The sequence below is a fragment of the Cnephaeus nilssonii genome, assembly GCF_951640355.1.
Source record: "Cnephaeus nilssonii genome assembly, chromosome: 15".
NCBI lineage: Eukaryota > Metazoa > Chordata > Mammalia > Chiroptera > Vespertilionidae > Cnephaeus > Cnephaeus nilssonii.
Window position 1 is genome coordinate 30,116,228 of NC_137086.1, and position 19,352 is coordinate 30,135,579.

The following is a 19,352-nucleotide window of genomic DNA, read 5'->3' on the forward strand; positions in this document are numbered from 1 at the left end:
GGGTATGTGCCCGCAACCAAGGTACATGCCCTTGACCAGAATCGAACCTGGGACCTTTCAGTCTGCAGGCCGACGCTCTATCCACTGAGTCAAACCAGTTAGGGCATTGAAGCATATTTCAAAAGAAAAATAAAATGATAGCTTTATAACTGTAAAAAGACATGCCCTGAAGTTTTATTTTACTCAAAACTTATAAATTTACATGAACTTGCTAATCAGTTGATAAACTACGTGTTTCTTTGAACGTATTTACCAAGTGTAAGACCAATCTTTTTTGGATAAGCCACGGCGACCTGACACCCACTTTTGTTTCATTTTTAGTTCATTAAGAATGTAGAGACACTTGCAAAGCAACCTGGACTTGAAATATTCCAAGGTTTGTATGATTTCCATTCCTCTCTACCTTTTTTATTGTTATTTTGCCCGCATATATTTTGATGACAGTATTTTTAGCCTTTAATCAGACATTTCAAAAATATACAACTTAGTTTTCACTGAAACAGCTCTCTTTTCACACTCATTTAATTGGTTTATGTAATGCTTAATTATAATAAGTGAACTTACTAAGTACAGTAAGTATAACTGGAATCAATCAATTTGGGAACAAATCCACTGGCTTGATAAGTATACAGCACAACTGGAGGGAGCTGAAATATACAGGTGTAGCGGAGGATCTAGTCCATGTGTCTGTGTGCCATGGACATCAGTCAGTCTGCTTACAACGCAGAGAAAGTATAATCCAACAGGTGGGCATCTACTCTACTGTTCAAGAGGTCTAAACCCAAAATTACTTTAAGAATTTTTTTTTAAATTGTAGTAACACAACATAACATAAAACTTACCATTTTAAGTGTACAGTTCAATTGCATTAATTTACATTGTTGTGCAACCAACACCACCATCCATCTCCAGAACTTTTTTCATCATGCAAACAGAATTACTTTTTAGTAATTCATATGCAATGCCCAGATACACAGTTCTGATATGCTAGCTTCTAAGCAGTATCTGGCACAGTGTAGGTATGTCAATAAACTTGGACAGCTATGTCAATAAACTTGGACAACTCACTTGACCTACCAGTGTCTCAGTTTTCTCATCTATAACATGGGGTTAATATGTATTCCACAGAACTGACAAAAGGACAAAATATATTTGCTAAAGCACTTTAAAAACTACAAAGCATTTTATAGTTGCTACTTGTCATCATTATTAACAGAAAATGTGAAGACCCTTTACATCTGCAAAAAAAATTGTAATAAAGTACTATTTCTGTGGGAAGCAAAGCCATATATAATTGCATGCTTTTAAAAACAGAGAGAACAGACATGACATGGATGAGTTTCAATTTCCTTTAAATCAACCTTGATTCTATTGTGAGGATAATAAACTTCAACCAAGCTGGGCCGGAAATATTTGAGAACAATCCTTTGGAGTTACCATCATTACTAAGGCTTTTTATCTTTTCTAGATTCTTGCCTTCCACAGAGATATATGTCTTCTCTAATAATCTCCAGATTTAGACTCTTTAAAAAAAAAATCTCACCAAAGGATATATTTTTGTTACTGATTTTTAGGGCGGGTAGGGGGAGAGAGGAGAGAGAGAGAGAGAGAGGGAGAGAGAGAGAGAGAGAGAGAGAGAGAGAGAGAGAGAGAGAGAGAGAGAAAGAAAGAAACATCAATTGGTTGCCTCCCATAGGTGCCCAGACCAGGGATTGAATCTGAAACCTAGGTATGTGTCCTGATTGGGAATCGAACCTGAAACCTTGTGATGCACTGGACCACACTCCAACCAGACCAGCCACTTGGCCAGGCTAGACTGTCTTTACTTTGACCTGTTACTTCCTGTCTGCTCAGTGGTAAAGTGGGCTCTCCTGGGTGATGATTTTTTTTCCACCAAAAGGTAAGAATTTGAAATTGTGAACAAGTATGTATGGTGAAACTCTGAATCCTTGTCTTTCACATTTTTGGAATACTTACTGCCACTTAAGGACCTTGCTAAGGGTGTGTGTGGCCTTGTTTTTTGAAGGAAAGTTTTTAAAAAGTAAGTGAGGGTGGAATGGGGTAGTGGAGGTGACTCATCCATCAAATGAAGATTTATTCAAGTACTATTATTTGTGATAAAGGAAGCAGTTAGGAGTCACCATTTCAGAATAGCATTGGAAGAATTTAAACAGGCATTTCCCAGTACTGCCTTTGTTTTCTTTGGTATTTCATTAACATTTTGAGTAGGGAGGTGCTGGGACCCATGGCCCAAAATAAGTGGGGAAAAAACCCCAACCCAACAGCTTTCATTATTAGTGGATTTCCAGTGTTACCTAATCAGGGCAGTCACTTACATGTTGCTTCTGTTCAATTCAATTCAACAAAAAATGTTGGAGCACCTCCTAAGTGCCTGCTGTGTACAGTGAACAAAGAACCCTGCCCTTGGAGAGTTAACCTTTTGGCTGTGTTCGTCCACCTTCTGAGAAAAATGTTAAGTTATTTGCCTTCCTCCATTTTTTCTCTCTCATATATATCAAATGTAAACATTGGTACAAACATTCAAACTGATGGTGAAGGCCTAAAAGGAAGAATCAACTCCCTAAATTGCTGGGACAATTTAATGTTTTATGTTAAAATTTTCATTTAAAAATACAGACAAAAATATAAACCCACCAGGCGATTTGAGATATGAGCATGATCCAAACTGTTTGACTGTCTTTTATTTCTGTTATTTTATTTTATTTTATTTATTCAGGGGTTGAGGGTCAGATCTTTAGGGAAAAAGCCTTGGGTCTTTTCAACCAAAGGCCCTTTTCCCTCCGAAGCTCACAAGGCCACCGTTGGGCACCTCCCCAGCAGGCACAGGGTCAGTTTCCCCAGACTCTTTTCTAAAGAGCATTTCTAGTCGTGGTCATGGTGATGACACCATATTTTCTCCCCAGCAGTGGTGGTCGCACCATTTCTGCATAGCCTGGGGGATGGATGGGGTGAGCCGGAGGTTGGGAAGGGGCGCTGGCACTTGAGGAAAACGTCGGTGTCATCTCCCGGTATGTGGGTAGGGGGAGAACTCCAGCCCTCAAGCCGTCGGGACCTCCACTGCAGCCGGGTGTCTCCTCCCCGGGAGTGAGTGGCGTAGGAACAACACCCGCCACAGGTGGAGGCGGGCGTTTGGGGCTCGAGGCAGGAGTTGGAGGAATCACTTGTAGGATCTGTATCCCGAGGGAAATGGTGGGAAAAAGCACTCACAAAAGAGGGAGATCTGGACTTCTCCGAAGAATAACCCTCTTTCCCCCCCCCCCCCCCATCCCCCCGGTCTCCCAAGATTTCCCACGGAGGCATCACCACCGCTTGTCCTCAGGCTGGACGGAGCTTGCGCGGCACCACCAACCTAGATCCAAAACCAAATCAACCAGGTGGCGTTCTAAAACGCCCCTCCGCACAGTCTCTCCATCGCGCCCCCAACGCCAACGTCGCGGGGGAAGAGAGGATGCACCAGTCACGTAGAAAATTAGGCTGCCCCTTTTCCACGGCGATAATCGAATTAGCCTCAAATTAAACGTGAAATTGGCCCTCGCCGGCTGGGCTGTGGGGACAAAGCCCCCATTGTCCTTTGGCCCGGGTAGAGAGGCGGCGGTGCCCACCCTGCCCAAGCCCGCCGTGGCCGGTCCCCGCGGCCGCGGGCGCAGTCGGCGCCGGGCCGGGCAGAGCCTGGGCTGGGGGAGAGCGCGGACGCGCCCGAGGTCCCGATCGCGAGCTCAGCAGGCGCCGGGTGGGCGGCTGCGGGGCTCCGGGCCGGCGCTGAGGGCAAGCGTGAGGGAGGAACCCAGGGAAGGGGAGAGGAGGACAGCAGAGGAGGGTGGAGGGTGGAGGGTGTGCGGGAGAGAGCGAGTGCGCGCGCGCGCGCGTGTGCGCGCTCCGTCTCCCCGCCCCTCGCCCCCCCGGGCTGCTCCCTTCCTCCTCCCCCCGCCCCGCGCTCCCGCCCAGCCCCCGGAATCAGTGCAGCTGTTGCCGTGCAGGCTGCGGATTCCTCCAGTCCCTCCCTCGGCCGCCTCTCCGCTCGGAGCGAGCGCGCAGCCCGCGCAGCAGCGCCCACCGGTCCCGTCCTGTGAGCCCCGACCCCAGCCGCGGACAGCCCCAGCCGCGGCAGCCCCGCGGAGTCGCCTCCCGGCCCACCCGCCCGGCCGCCGAGGAGCGGGAGGAGGACGGGACCCCGGCACCCCCACCCCCCTATCCTTGGGAGGTAGGTAGGGGGCCTGAGGCTGGAAGATGCCAACTCACTGGGGCTGCCTCCTAGGCGGGCTCCTGGGCGGCGGGCGGCCGGGAGGAGGGGCGCGGGCCCAGGCCGGGAGGACGCCGCTGGCCCGCCGCTGCCCTGCGCCTGGGGAGCGGCGTGGGGGCGGGGAGGCTGCAGAGCCCGGGAGGGGGCGGCGCGGGGAGCCTGGGGCTCCCAGGCTTGGTTAGTACTGGCGGTTTTCGGGGTAAAGGCGCCGGGCCCCGGGTGAGGCAGCCGCAAACCCGCGGTGCGCACCGCGGCAGCCCAGCTCCATCCCAGGCGCGCGGAGGCGCTCATTCCTCCTCCCAGCCTCCGCCGCCTCGTCCCTCCAGCCGGGCGCAGCGGCCCCTGGCGCGGGGGTGGGTGCGGAGTGGGCAGCGGCGAGGGTATATTTTCGGGTGCCCTCCTTCTTAGTCCTGCTGGTGGGAGCGGGGGCGGCGTTGACAGGGCCGGGCTCTGAGCCTAACGGTACGGGGGATGCGGCCAGGCGTGGTTCGGGCTGCGCCGCGCTGCAGCGGAACCCGAGGCGGCGCCCCGGCACCCCCCCACACCGCTCGTCCTCGCGCCCTCTCTCCCCTCCGCGCCCGCCCCCCGCCCTCCGCCCTCCCTTGGTCCCCACTCTCCCAGGGCTGGGCGTGAGCCGCCTGCGGGCGCGGGGCCGCCGCTGCGCCCGCCCTTCAGCTTCTGCCACCCTGTCTTCAACAGGTTTGTGCCAGCGCCGGGACCCTCCGGGCCTGCCTTTGGGGTGGTGGGCTGGAAGCTCCTCTCGCCATCACCCCTCCGCGCCCGCGATCCTCTTTTTTTGGGGTGGGGAGCCTTCCCTTTGTTTTGTGATAGGAAAGATGCCAAGTGCCTGCCTTCCAGATGGAGAGGGGGAGTGTTGTCGGGATCGATACACAAACCGCGTCCATTCTTCTTCTCGTCAAAAGCCAGGCAAGCTAGTGAGAGGGAGAGGGTGAGGGTGCTTGGGCGAGGAGGAAGATGGATTCAGTGGGTTTGTTGCCGTGGGGTATGCTATTTTGGCAAGATGGATGGCTCCCGGTGCCCTCGCCGTGATGCAGCACAATGCAGCAGTATCGCAGCCTCTCGGGGTTCTCACTGGCGGGGCTTGGCACGGCCGCTCGGCGCCTGCGGCCCCCGCCCGGCCCCACCCAGGTCCCGGGCTGCCCTTGGCCGAGGCTCAGAGCTGCTTCTACCCTGTCATGCCGCTTCAGCTGTTATGTGGGGACAGGAGGACCAGGTCACCTACCTTAGAGGGGAGGCTCTTTTCTTTGGGGTGCCCTCCTCCCTCCCTCCCTCCCTGCCTGCCTGTGCTGGGATGAAGGGGCGCCCTGCGGCGCTAATGCGGGCAGCGGGAGCCTGCCTGCCTGCAGTTTGCGGACGGGAATCTGATCTCCAGCCCTGGGACCTGAGCCGCAGGGAGGGGCTGGGGGGAGGACGCGGACCGGTGTGGCGCGGAGGCAGTGGTGCAGTCGGGATTGGGTGGGAGTCGCAGCGTCTTTCTGTGCGATCACCCATCTTTGGTAACCACAACCCAACTACCCATCGATTTCTTAATATATGAAAAGTTGGTGCTTATTGGATCTTCATAGCTATGACGTTACAGTACCTCCGTGTCTTTTTGGTCAACACTAAAGAATATGCATTTTTCTTACAGGAAACCAATTTTTGAAATGAAACGATACATCTATTTTAGTTTTTATGTCCCTGAGACATGTCTAAATGTATTCACTAGTTGAATAGCTTGGTTTAAAAGGAACTTACATTTTTTTTTTTTTGATGGGTAGTTACTGATGAACCTGTATTTGCTTTGCTTTCATCGTTTGCTTTTTCTGTAAATCAAGTGCCTATTTGGATGTTTTAGTAGGGATGATGAGGTAAATGAGCGCCATGGTTGGTGGTGAATTGATATTCAGACTTTTATAGATTTAGGTTAGTCGTGGTTAATGGGATTCTGATGGTAAATGGCTTCATTTATGTTTGTTTATATGTATTTTTTGTATACTTTTTTTTTTTTTTTTTGCAGATGTGGCTGGGGAGGGGGTTGCGAAGGGCAGACCCCCAAGGCCTCTGAGGCCGGTATCTGGTCAGAAGGAGATGGTTGCCAGTGTTCTCATTTATTTAGTCTGGGCCAGTGCCTAGGTTACGTCCCTTCTCAATGCCACTTCTACAAGTCATTTATTCAGTGTGAGATGGCAAATGGGATACATTTCAAAAGTCACCCATATAGGTGAAAAAGGGAATTTCAGTATGCTGTCTGGGAGGGAGGGTCAATGTTTCAAAGCAAGGGCGTGTCTACTTTTATTTTTTAAAATCTCTATTGAATCCAAGTCGGTGGCATTTGACTTCTTGGTAGCTCTACAAAGTAGAACTGAATGCAGATTGTGTGGTTTATGTTCATGATTTCGAGTGTCTCTTAGAAGAGAGCCATTCAAATACAGCCCTTTTTGGATTTGGGCTTTCTTGTTTTGCTGATGGTATAAAATAGTATTGCCTAAAGATGTTTGGGAGTGTCGTTCCCATGGATTATCCAGACATTTTGGATTCATTATGTTGTAAGAAAATATCCTGTGTTGATGTCACAGGAGGTTTAGCTGTTCTGACTTAAACACCAGGTGCAGAATTCGGTTAAGGTTAAGCTCTTTGCAACTTTGTCATTTCTGGACTGACCAAAACCTTCATCCGAGAGAATGAGAACTATTGGGGCAGTGAAGAAACTTGGCCGCCTCCTGCTGTGCGGGCTTTCTGTGAAGAGTGAGAAGAGGATCTCCTGGGCGAGAGTATTAACACCTAAGATGATGTAGGAACCTCGCTCCCTGCTTGTGACACATCCTTCGCAGACTTGGCATTGACAGAGTTTCTGTGGAAGAGCTGGTTGGCGTGGTTATTTTGTCTTGCTGTATGAAAGTATGACTTTACATGTGGAAGTACTGTTTTGAGATGGAAGGATTTTACTACTACTAAACAAACATAGACATGATGAGTGGAATTTATTTGATGTGGTTTTTGTTGAAATAAGCTTTTCATTTTAAAGAGTATATTCTTAGAGAGAATTTTAAAGCCCAACGTATATTTTTTTACATGCGGTGATGTGATGTTCCTTTAATTATGTGGGGCTCTGACCAACATCAGCATCATCATTGGGCTTTAATTAATGTTCTGTGGATTTCCTTATGGTACTCTTGGTTTCTTCCTGCGAGACTATTGGGAATGTAAACCATTCTTCCTAAGGAAAAGGCCAATACTTCCTCTGGAAAAGTTACTTCTGGAGGTCTGTGGAGGTGAGTAAAACATCTCGTGGATGTGTCTTATAGATTTTCAGACTTCGCTGTTTCTCAGAGCACAATTTCTTTACAAACCTAGAGTACACCTAGTTTAGTACTCTTCATTCTTCTGATAACAGTGTCTGTATCCAAGTTCATATAACGTAGGAATAACATCATTAGTCTCTTTATTTTGGTGAGTAATATTAAACTATCCCAATTAGGCATTTTCCTAATGTCCCTTGCTATAATAATGAGGTTTGTGGAGTGAAAACATCAGGATTTCTTGGGAGTTTGTTATAAATCAGATTCTTACAGACCCCAACCCAGACCTATCCAATTATAATTTGCATTTTAACAAGACCCCTAAGTGATTTGTATGCCCGCTAAATTGAGAAACTACTGCACTTCTTCATCTAAGGGACTTCTATATCAAAAAGTTCCTTCTTGTATCTTACTTTTGTCTTTTCTTTTGCTCAAATATCAACACCTTTCTCCCCTTGTGTCACTAAGTGATGTTGAAGAAAGTGATGCATTCACTGTAAATTACTTACCACAGGAAAACATTATGAAGGTCTTTAATATTTCGGTGGCATAGTCCTATTAATTATAGTTTTTTAGATTACTCAGTGTTAGGGGTTCCTTTCTAAAGTTGATAAACAGCCAATTTCCCCATCCTGTCCCCCCTCCCCCAAGAAGGCACTGGTTTTGAGACATCAGAGCTGGAGTCCAGGAAGCCCAGGGTCCCCCTGCTCCTCCTGCTCCCCTCTGGCATCTTGTTCTCACCAGCTGTTTCTCCTGGTATATTCAGTATCCTGTCCTTCTGGTTCCTTCTTTTCTTAAAGTTGTTTTTTATTAAGTAATCTGTACATACAAAATAATGCTCATGAAAGATACATTGCAGATTCACAAACCAATGGATACTCATGCAGCCACTACCTACTTGAAGAAGAACCTTATCATATAGTCAGAGTCCCCTTTGTACCCTTCTGTCTTCCCATCTGAAGCAACCACTGTCCTCAGTTTGTTGCTTCTCATTTCCTTACTCTTTTTCCCCCCAAGTTGTTTTTATTTTATTTATTTATTTAAATATATTTTATTGATTTTTTTACACAGAGGAATCCTTACTCTTTTTTTATAGGTTATCCTTTCTAAAATTCTTAAATTTGTATGTTTTGAACTTTATTTTTTATTGATTTCATAGAGGAAGGAAGAGAGAGAGAGAGAAACATCAATGATGAGAGAGAATCATTGATCAGCTGCCTCTTGCACACACCCTACTGGGAATCAAGCCCACAACCTGGGCATGTGCCCTTGACTGGAATCAAACCCGGGACCCTTCAGTTCGCAGGCCAACACTCTATCCAACGAGCGAAACCTGCTAGGGCATGTTTTGAATTTTATATGAATGAACTTATGCTTTATTTATTTTTCTGTAACTTACACTTTTAGATTAACATTATATTCCTGATATTCATTCATTTTGTTGTAGTAGTTCATTCATTTTTGCTGCTGTATAGTATTCCACGATGACTTACTTATTCCTTCTGTAGATGGCCACTTGGCTTAATTCCAATATTTTGATGTTATAAAAAGGGCTGCTATGAATGATTCTTCTATTTGTCTCTTAGTACCTATGTGGAGATAGACACACACACACACACACACACACACACACACACACACACACACAAATTCTCTCTCTCTGGAATGAAATTTGCTGGATCATATGTGCATTATCAACCTTAGTATTAATGCCAAAGTTTGCAAAGTGATTACTGTATGCCAATTATATTCCCACTAGCAGGGTTTAGTGTTACTGTTACTCCACAACCTCTCCAGGCCATCATTTACCAAACTTGAAAATGTCCATTTGTGAAGTTATCTCATTGTGCTTTTAATTGCAATTTCCCTGATTATTGAGGTTAAGTACCTATTTTTATTATTGGCCATTTGGGTTCCTTTTGTGAAGTCCCTGTTCAGTCTTTTTTTTGTCTTTCAGGTTTTTAAAAAATATATTTCTTTATTGATTTCAAATTTTTTTTATTGATTTGTAGTTCTTTATGTAGATTGCTTGCTAATCTTTTATGGATTATATGTGTTGCAAAAATTACTTCCCAGTTTGTGTTTTTATTTTCTTTTGAAGAAACCCTGTGTTTGTTTTTTTATGAACATTCATAATTTCAGTTGAGTCATAATCAGTTTTTATCCTTTAAGGTTTGTGAGTATGATTTTGATATTGCAAGAAAAGTTTTCCTTAATTTGGAAAGAGCCTGAATTTTGGAGTCAAACAAATCTGGGCTCAAATCCTAATGCTGTTGTATACTAGTCACACGACTATAGCTACTCAGAACCATTTATTTTCATCAGTAAAACTAAAATAATAATACTCATGTCGTTGTGAGACAGCAGTGTACAGTAGGCATATAGTAGGTGTTCAGCTGATAACCTTTTCATTACTTTCTCTTCAGACTGCCTAAGCTATATGAGCCACTGATCCCTTTTGATATGCTTTGCAAAAAGTATCTTAACATTTTTTTATAAAAACAGTTATTAAACAGCGCATTCTTTTATTTTTTTAAAAGGCTGTATTACCAATGGAATATATATATATATATATATATATATATATATATATATATATATATCTCCATCCATCCACTTAATGAAATTCCTTTGTCAGTTCAGGTTCCTGCTCTTGAAAGTAATGCAATTACAGTTCTGTTTACCAAGAAGCATTTATACTACTGTTCTCCCTTTGCTGCTACTCTAAGATTATATATACACTGAGTGGCCAGATTATTATGATCTCTGAATGCATAATAATCTGGCCACTGTGTGTGTGTGTGTGTGTGTGTGTGTGTGTGTGTGTGTGTGAATATATATTTTAGAGGCCCGGTGCATGAATTTGTGCATGGTTGGGGTCCGGCCAGCCTGGCCAGGAGGAGGGGACATGGGCGGTTGGCCGGCCTGCCTGCTGGTCGAACTCCTGGTTGAGGGGCCAATTTGCATATTAGCCTTTTATTATATAGGATAAGATATATACTGAGTGGCTAGATTATTATGCGTTCAGAGATCATAATAATCTGGCCACTCAGTGTATATAAATTCAGTAAATAACTATTGGATACCTTCTCTTGCTAGGGCTTGAAGTGGGTTAAGGTGATGATGGTGTGGGCTGGCTTAAAGTTGAATAAGAATTAGTTCCTGAATCTAAGGACTTTTTAATCTACATATATGTACACAGATGATAAAAGACCTTTTACTGACCAGCCGTGTGACTTCGGCAAGCCATTCACTGTCCTGGTCTCAGATGTAAATTTATGAAATGGAAATCTTAGCTGGGATTATAGTCGGGGTTAAAACATGGCGGAAGGGCACCACTCCCCTGTGTCCCTGTCAGACTTGGAAAAGAATCATGGTATTCTTTATCTGCAGAGCTGAGATAGAGCCTCAGTAACATTCTCAGTGCAAATACAGTGTTGTAGGCAGTAACTGCCAGTGGACCAGATTTGGCACTTAGATTTTAAGATCCTGTAACTTCTAAAATGTTGGGATGATAAGATATTCCAGTAACACAACACTTCAGCCATGTTCACAATACAGTGGAACCAGGTGCTCTCCCTCCAGGGAGCACGCCCATGCCATTCCCTTTCCCCTTCTCCTTTCCCCACAGGCACGCATCTCCTAAACTCTGAGGGACCCCAAGAGACTTGCAACCAGAGGAGCCATGGGCATCGGCAGCTCATCCAGGGCTAACTACACCCCTGAACCTATCCCCAAGGCCCTCTCTGACTTCCCAGTGAGCCCCAGCAGCCCAGCCTAGGCTCCCCCATTGCGTCTTCTATGCCCTTTCTTGTTTCACTGTCCTAAGGGTGTTTTTGCTGCGGTCAATAAATTCTTGCTTGCTTTTCTAAAAAAAAATAAAAATAAAAATAAAAAATGCAGTGGCATAGGAAGAAACCAGAAGCAAGGAGACAGAAAACAAGAGATTGGGCAGTCCAGACGTTAAGGGAGCAAGTAGTGGTGGTGGCCATGGGAAGGAGAAGGAGGAGAGAGATGGGAGAAGGGTTGTGAAGGCCCACCCCTGGGCCAACTGTATGGAGGGTGAATGGACGGGACCCAGTGGCTCTGAGTGGGCCCTGGAGTTGCATAGCCTGGTCACTCCAGGCACGGAGTGACCTTGGGTACACTGCCTTGACTTCTTTGCATGCCTCAGTATCTTCATCAGTAAAATGGTGATAATGGCAGTACCTATCAGAAAGGATTTTATTAAAGTTAAGTGAGATAATCCAGCGCCAATCACAGTACATTTTAATTACCATTCAATGTGGAATTTTTGCTTTGTCTCAGTTTTAAGCTTTCTTTCAAGTAAACAATTTGGTTTGTTCAGAAAAGATACATTCCAGTAAGTAAATACATACACATCCATCAAATAAATAAAGCTATGTTCAGTCTATATTAAACTTGTTCCTATGTATCTTGTCAAAATACAACAATATGAAAAGCAAACCTGAATAATATTTATTTTTAACAAATAAGAAAACAGTAAAATTCCTAGTATGTGGGGAAAGACTAGGAACAAATAGTTTATAAAAGAAGAAATCACAGGTAGTTTATAAAGGAACAAATCAAGGAAACTAATAAGTATATTAAATTGTTCCAACTCACCAGTAATGTGAAACACAAATTAATTAGATTATTTTTTTCCACTTAAATTAGTAGGTAGGTAATATTCTCTGGGATGCTATGAGATAGGAGATCTGCAGCACCTGTTGGGAGAATATTTGGATTAATACAAACTCATTTTGAAAACAGAATATACATAACAGAAACCTGAAATGTTTATACCTTTTGGACTGAAATCTCACTTGTAGCTGTATAACCTAAAGGGAGAATTAAAAAAATGACAGGGGATTTTAAACCAGGATTTTCTTAGCAATAGTACTGGTGGAAAAGCAAATGGGGGCTTAATCAAATAAATTGAAACACAGGTACGGGATGGAATTCAATGCAGTGCTTAAAATAATGGTTTGGAAGAATAATACTGAAATGGGAAAATACAATATACTATTGGGAAATAATCTGTATACACAGTTGTATAATACCGTATATCTCCAGTTTTGTTGCATTAAATAAAGACTGGACAGAAATACATTAAAATGTTAATGGTTTGCTTTGGATGGTGGGTTGATGGGTGATTTCCTCTCTTGTGTGAAAGGAAATTCTGATGACCTAATGTTTCTCATTTTAAGTTTTGAAATATTTCACACACAGAGAAGAGTATAGTAAATAATATCAGACTTCCATGAGGACTATCTATATATATAAAAAGCCAGTGATCGGAACTCCATAGTGACCAGAACAATCAGTTGCTATGACGCCCACCTCAGCCAGCGAACTGGCCTGATCCGGGGTGGGGCCGGCCGGCCAACCTCCCACGGCTCCTCCCCCAGGCTGGCCCCACCCCTGATTAGCCCAACACACACCAATTGGGGGCAGGGCCAGCCGGCCAACCACCCAAGGCCCCTCACCCAGGCCACTGGCCCCTGATAGGCCCCCCCCCCATCCCATTTGGGGGTGGGTCTGGCTGGCCAATCACCCGTGGCCCCTCCCTCCAGCCAGCCTGGCCCTGATTGGGCCCTGATTTGGGGCAGGCTGGCTGGCCAACCTCCTGCCATCTCCTCCTCCCAACAGGCCTGGCCCCAGTCTGCCCCAATTGGGGCCTGGCTGGCCGGACCCCACCTGTGCACGAATTCGTGCACTGGGCCTCTAGTTTTTTATAATTAAAAAAAAAACAATCAACAGTTTATTTTAATTTTTAAAACGGAAAGAAAAAAAGCAAATCTGGCAAATTGTAGATTATTGTTAAGGAACAGTTTAAAATTCCAAATGATTGTCCTACCTGTCCTCTGTATTGACCTAAAAGCAGTGGGAAAATGAGTAAGTCAGCATCTTAAGGGTGTGGGTTGGAGAGAGAGATAGAGCCTTCAGATGTAATGGAATGCTAACTTGACTCTCTACACTCACCTTGGGCCAGCTTGAAAAGTGGGGAAGCCCAGGACTTGAGTACATATTTCCAAACCGCACACTTGTGTGGAGAGAGCAGTGGAATTCTGTGACATGCTTGCTCTCACTTGTGGGAGCCGAGACTGCTGCTGCAGCTAATTTTGTAACCATTTAGACCATCATTAGAATTGGTTGGAAATGTAGATAAAATTCCAAGTGAAAAATGTTAAAATAAAAATGACTCCAGATTTAGATTACTTCCAGTTAATGGTTTTTCAGCATTTGGGAATATGGTAGGTTTAGAATGGATAGAAGGAATTTTAATGATATCTTTGATTTTTTATGTGAAAGGAAATTCTTAGGCAATGTTATATATATTTATGTAAACATATGATGCATATCTATTCTATTTTATCTATCTCTATCACATTGGTGAGATAGGTGTGTGTGTGTGTGTTAGTGTGTGAGGGAAATAGGTTAATTTCCAGTGTAAAGGGAGGGCAATTTTAAGGCTCTTCAAGTGGGGATATTATAGGGATAATATTTTAAAGGTGAATCTCAGGAATGAATCATGTCCTTCGCTGGTGGAGGAAATATTTGGGAGAAGATGTTTTTATGATCCAAGTCCCAAGGGTATTGGCACTTTATAAAATGTGGCTTATAAAAATGAACTAATTTACTTCCATGAATGTTGTGTGTTTTCTGCCATGAACTTTACATGGTGGATTGATGGGGGTTTCAGGATTAAGTGTGCTTTGAGATATGAAAGTAAAATGTGACAGTTATAAAATTGCTTTAAAATTGATCCTTGTTCATAGGTGTCATAATTCCATTCGTAGTAAACTCTTAAACGGTGAGAGTAAACACCTGAATGCTTCTCAGAACAATCTGGCATCTCTGCTTTGGAATCTAGAGTTCCCTGCTCATTCTGATCTTTAACAAACTTGAAGCCATTAGGTGGGCAGTAAAATCTGTATCAGAAGATAATTATAGGTTTTTACTCAACAGATGAACTAGGGTGAAGTTTGGAATCCTATATAATAAAAGGCTAATATGCAAATCGACCGAAAGGCAGAATGACCGGTCGCTATGACACACACTGACCACCGGGGGAAGACACTCAGTAGTCAGTGTGCTCCCACAGGGGGATCGCTGCTCAGCCAGAAGCCGGGCTCACGGCTGGCAAGTACACCAACAGTGGTGGGAGCCCCTCCTGCCTCCTTGGCAGTCGGACATCCCCCGAGGGCTCCCAGACTGTGAGAGTGTGCAGGCCGGCCTGAGGGACCGCCCCCTGAGTGCGCGAATTTCGTGCACCGGGCCTCTAGTGACATATAAATATAATTGAAATTATTCTTTTCAAGTACATAGTATATTCATTGTTTAATTTGTGCAATTAAGTATGTCCATGCTTGGCAAGTTCACTAGCTTAACAGAGGTTTTTTTGCTGGGTGATGGAATTGTGGGAAAGTTCTAATTTAATCTCTCCATATTTTCCAAATTTTCGGAAATGCTGAACAGCAACCTTCTTTTAGCTGGCTAAGAAAATGAGGTAAAATGGTTCATCATCTCCGGACACCTTCTGCTGTTCAAGTTTTTTTCTGCCATAACTTTCCGAAAAGCAGTATTAACACGAAGGTGTAAAGAACCCTGAAATGTTAAAAGGGTTTTTCCATTTCTCATTTCAGCGTGCATTTCATTAGGGCCTTGCCCGAAATGGTCCTTCCATGGAGTGTGGGAAAAGATGTCGGAGCTGGGCCCCAGGGGAGCCTCTCAAAAACATCCTCCCTGAACTCAGCCCTGTGGCTCCTGCCCTTGGCTCTGGGTGGAGTTCTTGTTGTTTCCTACCCTCTTGGGTGGCTGTTTCAGGGGTGATTTTTGTCCTACTGTGTTTGCCTCAAGGCCAAACCTAACTTCACGGACTGTACAGTGCCTTTGGGGTAGGAAACTTCATGTTCTTATCTCGGTTGAGGGCCTTGGGGGTAGGGTGCTTTTATTTCATTTATTTATGGGGGAGGGAAGACCTAGAATCTTCCCTAAAACAGTGCTTATTTACTAGTATTTTGTCCTGTGGTTAAATGTTTTCCATTGTGTTTTTTAACTTGGAGCATAGGAGTGCTTTTTTTTTTTTTTTGGTGAGAACAATAGTCTTAAAAGTTAAAATAACTTCTTTGCCCTTTTAGAGTCCCTGAATTTTTAATCATCTGCTAATATATACAGAGTGTATAGTTTTACTCTGAAAGGTTTCTGAAGAATATATACTTTCATAAAGGTATAAATTAGCATAAATCATAAGAAAACTTTAAATTTTTTCAAGAAATATTTTATTTTTTATTTATTTTATTTTTTTAAAATATATTTTATTGATTTTTTTACAGAGAGGAAGGGAGAGGGTTAGAGAGCTAGAAACATCAATGAGAGAGAAACATCGATCAGCTGCCTCCTGCACTCCTCCCACTGGGGATGTGCCCGCAACCAAGGTACATGCCCTTGACCGGAATCGAACCTGGGACCTTTCAGTCCGCAGGCCGATGCTCTATCCACTGAGCTAAACCAGTTAGGGCAAGTAATATTTTCTTTTAAAAAAATATTTTTATTGAATTCAGAGAGGAAGGGAGAGTGAGAGAGAAATAGAAACATCAATGATGAGAGAGAATCATTGATTGGCTGCCTCAGTTGCCAGCCTGCCCATCCCTACTGAGGATCGAGTCCGCAACCTGGGCATGTCCCCTGACCGGAAATGGAACCATGACCTCCTGGTTCATAACTCAACGCTCAACCACCGAGCCACGCTGGCCTGGCAATAGTTTCTTTTTTATTACCAAAATAATAAATATGTATAATAGATCATATGGAAAATAAAATGAACCCAAAGAAGAAAATTAAAATCACTAGGTGAATTCAGTGACCCTATAAACGTGCAGTTAACATTTTGGTGTTTATCCTTTGAATTGTTTCCCTTGGCACATATTTGCATCTCACAAATAATGGTCAATTTTCAAATCTTAAGCTGAAGATGTGAAGTTTTGACAGCTGAAGAAATCACTTGATGTTTATCACTTTTCTAGTTTATACACGTAGCATGGCAAGTTATAAAAGTCTCATTACTGATCATATTTAAAGCTATGGAATAAATACTCTCTGTTGCTGTAGCTATTTTTAGTGGTGGGATTATCAAAGAAAAATAGTGAAGAATCCAAAATTTGCTTATTATAGATACTTCTCTTCTTTGGGAAAAAAAAAAACACACACCAAAAACCTTTACAGTGGAAAAATACCAAAATTAAGTTCTCATTAGATGATGTGTGCTTTCTGTTTTGTTTTGAAATGAATTCCCATCAGAGTTGCCTTAATTCTCTTGAGAGGCATCTCTGTATGCTCCGGACAACATCTGATTTTACTTTTGTCTTCAGATTTTAGAGTCTTTGAAACAGCTACCCCATAACAGGTCGGAAATAGAATGGACGTGGTTATTATAATCTTGGTTTTAAATGTAATACATTTTAGTGGGCCGGGTTTGGTTAAAACGATTGAAAGCATACACCAGAGCTCAACTTTATGTTAGCTAAAGTCTTTGCAGTTCTATCTTTGGTCTGTGCCAAGGAGAAAAAGCAATATACATACTTGATTATGCAAAGCTATTTCCTTAAGCCCTGGGACATCAGATGGATGGAGGTGACTCACTGGCATTTCTTTGATGCCTTAATTCTAGTATTTGGTCTCTTCCTACGGAAGGTGTGGTTTCTTCATGTGCTGAGGGAAAGAGGGAGTGGGAAGAGAGGAGAAATACTCTTTTGCTGGAAGAAATACTCTTTCAGCAGGTTTTATGAGGAAGTACATTGTAGTAGTGGTAAGTCTTGTGTGGGGTGGTGGGCCCTGAACAAAAGTGGCAAATGACATTCTTTCCAGGCTTAAATATTGACGACCAGAGGCAGCTCTTCTCACAGTTCAGAGGGGAGATCTGAGCTGGGCTGGGTGATGGATGGAGCAAGGTTGGGTGATAGAACTCAGCTACCCTAGTAGACTTCCTCTCTCCAAATAAGGGCTCTTCAGAAACTCACAACCCGGTGGGAATCAAATCCATCAAGGGAAATTCTCTTCTTTAAAAAAAATATGTTTCTTCTTTATTGGTGAGAAAGAGAGGGAAAGAGAAAGAAACTTTGATTATTTTGTTCCACTTATTTATGAATTCATTGGTTGCTTCTTCCACGTGCCGTGACGGGGGAATTGAACCTCTATCTCCTGGTTCATGGGTTGATGCTCAGCCAACTGAGCCACACCAGCTGGGCATCAAGGGAAATTCTTCTTATTTATTTATTTTTTTTACTTTTTTGTTTTTAATTTAAATTCTTTATTGTTTAAAGCATTCGAGGGAAATTCTCGATGGTTAATGTGCCTGGGCTGCCTGAAGCCTGGAGTAGGGATCTTAACTTGACCTCCAGGCAGCTGCAAGGGTTGGGGCCAGCCCCTGGGGGGGCACCCAGCTGGGACAGTACCGCAGGTTAGGGGAGAGCAGGGCCCTGGCATGAGGCCTTATCCGGACCTCCGGCTGGATGAGCACACCTGTCGCTATTTTAGGCGGTGAGCGGTGGTCAGAGGTATCTGTCGGGTGACTTCTCTGAGAGAGGCCTGGTCCTTCTCACAGGGAGGTTGACAGCTCTGTGCTGCCAGCTGTCCTTAAACAGCCACCTTATCTTCTGGGGCGGAGTGGAGGGCGCCCCACAGCCCTGGAGCGTGGACCTCCGCGCCGTTTGAGCAGGAAAGACACCAGCGCACACCTCGTGTCCTCGTCTTTGTTTTAAAGGCAGGTGAGTTTTGTTTTGTTTTGTTTGCTTGTCTCTAAATCAGCATTCACTGCTAAAGGAATGTCTGACTTTTCCTGATACTAAGGATGATTGGTCACTTTGAAAGGCTTATTTTGCTTTTGAAGTTTGTGTCCCTGACATGAACCCCCGCTTTCAGCTTAGTTCTAAAAAAAACTCCTTTGATTCATAAAGGGTGATATTTTAATTAGCGAGCAGGGTGATTTATTGTCCTGTTCCCGAGGAAGACTACTCTTGTCTGTCAATTGAATGTGTTACGTATACATTTCCAGCTCTGCAGAATTATTTTGTTAGTGTGTGTCTGCTTGAATATTTTATTCTTATTTATACTGTGTATTTCCGTTGGACTACACCCTTGTTACAGAAGGCTTATTCACATGAACTAAATTATATATCTTTAGTGGGTCATACTTGAGAACTGCTCTTAGTCTTCTCAACTTTTAAAGTAGGTATTTAATGTAAAGAGTATACCGATAGCTCGCCTATCGCTGGAATTCACTGGAATGTTGGGCAGCTGTGCAGAGCATGAAGATCAAATGTGCTAATTAAATATTTTTTTAGCAAGAATGGAATGTAGCAGCATGTGGTTAACCATTCCAGTTTGTTTTTAAAGAGGTATTTATTTTTTTTTGCCAAATATTAACAATTAGAATATTGGCTTAGAGGAGGATGTATTGCTATGTTAAATTGTTCTTTTCACAGAGGTAATGAGATACATTACATACTAAGATTATCCTTTAAAATGTGCCCTGCTTAATAATCTGCTTTAAGCGTAGGCCGTGGGGGCATGACTAGGGTTTGGGCCTTTAGTCAAGGTGTCCCTTTTTAACAAATATTTGATCTTGCCTTTCCCCTCCCTATCAGTTATCCCTCCGTGGTGGCTGAGCACTCAGCCTTTCTTTGGGCAGTGAGGCATTGTTTCTCTCCCCATTTGAGCAGTATTCTGATACTTGTTTGGGGGGGCGGGGGGCCCAGTGTGGATCATTTGGACTGAGCTGCATGCAC

At 43.9% G+C, this 19,352-nt stretch overlaps 1 protein-coding gene across 2 annotated transcripts in view; it reads left to right on the forward strand.

Moving 5' to 3' along the window:
• Positions 1-3,951: 3,951 nt before the first annotated feature.
• SPTBN1 (spectrin beta, non-erythrocytic 1) overlaps positions 3,952-19,352 on the forward strand; it is a 183,788-nt gene continuing 168,387 nt past the window's right edge. The window contains exon 1 of one of the 2 annotated variants that reach the window (XM_079792286.1): positions 3,952-4,222. The gene's annotated coding sequence lies outside the window, so the exon portion shown is untranslated. Of the gene's footprint in view, positions 4,223-4,703; positions 4,961-19,352 lie in introns of those variants that run through there. The other variant, XM_079792287.1, reaches the window with a different exon arrangement.